The following is a 1530-nucleotide window of genomic DNA, read 5'->3' as shown; positions in this document are numbered from 1 at the left end:
CATCGGCAATGCCGAAACATTGCCGCGCACCAGTCCGAAGACTTCACTAAATCATTCAATCGGTAGTAGCGACGGGCGGTGTGTACAAAGGGCAGGGACGTAATCAACGCGAGCTTATGACTCGCGCTTACTGGGAATTCCTCGTTCATGGGGAATAATTGCAAGCCCCAATCCCTAGCACGAAGGAGGTTCAGCGGGTTACCCGGACCTTTCGGCCAGGGAAGACACGCTGATTCCTTCAGTGTAGCGCGCGTGCGGCCCAGAACATCTAAGGGCATCACAGACCTGTTATTGCTCAATCTCGTGCGGCTAGAAGCCGCCTGTCCCTCTAAGAAGATTTATTTGTACGTCGGTAGTAAAAACCACTCGACCGAAATCGAGGGCCTTCAAAATACCAGAAAGTACGCCTATTTAGCAGGCTAGAGTCTCGTTCGTTATCGGAATTAACCAGACAAATCGCTCCACCAACTAAGAACGGCCATGCACCACCACCCACCGAATCAAGAAAGAGCTATCAATCTGTCAATCCTTCCGGTGTCCGGGCCTGGTGAGGTTTCCCGTGTTGAGTCAAATTAAGCCGCAGGCTCCACTCCTGGTGGTGCCCTTCCGTCAATTCCTTTAAGTTTCAGCTTTGCAACCATACTTCCCCCGGAACCCAAAAGCTTTGGTTTCCCGGAAGCTGCCCGCCGAGTCATCGGAGGAACTTCGGCGGATCGCTAGCTGGCATCGTTTATGGTTAGAACTAGGGCGGTATCTGATCGCCTTCGAACCTCTAACTTTCGTTCTTGATTAATGAAAACATTTTTGGCAAATGCTTTCGCTTCTGTTCGTCTTGCGACGATCCAAGAATTTCACCTCTAACGTCGCAATACGAATGCCCCCATCTGTCCCTATTAATCATTACCTCGGGGTTCCGAAAACCAACAAAATAGAACCGAGGTCCTATTCCATTATTCCATGCACACAAAAAAAAAAAAAAAAAAAAAAAAAAAAAAAAAAAAGAGAGTTGCCTCCTAAGCATCACTACGTGAAGCTTTCGACTATGCTGTACCTCGCAATTGCATACCAGCATTTGTTTAGTCTCATTCATCGGCTTGCTCTTTTCGCTATTTTAAGTTTTCCACATTCTTACTATCGATTTGGCTGTGGTGTTTATTTATCCTCGCATCCTCATGCGAGAACACGAGTGGACCTACATTTTTAAGTGGGATCCGAACCACTGAGTGTATATTTTTACTCCACCTCTATTTTCGATGTCTCTATATATTGTTCAATGCTAAGGGATTTTTCTGAGGGTTTTGTTTGCCCCCATTACGCGTCCTCCCCTGGAGACGGTTGTAGCTCGAGTTCCCGAGCTTCCATGGCTATTTTCTCTGTAAGTAGATCTTTTGCAAAGTCTTGAAAGATCCGAAATGATGTTTCATTTTGAGCAAGCTTTTGTACGTCCATCACGCGCATGTCCAACAGCTTCATGTACTTCTCTCTCAGGAGATCGTACCTGTCGCAGTCGATCAGAACGTGAATGTCCGT

This window comes from Diachasmimorpha longicaudata, chromosome 17 (genome assembly GCF_034640455.1).
Source record: "Diachasmimorpha longicaudata isolate KC_UGA_2023 chromosome 17, iyDiaLong2, whole genome shotgun sequence".
Lineage (NCBI taxonomy): Eukaryota > Metazoa > Arthropoda > Insecta > Hymenoptera > Braconidae > Diachasmimorpha > Diachasmimorpha longicaudata.
This window is presented reverse-complemented; position numbering follows the sequence as displayed.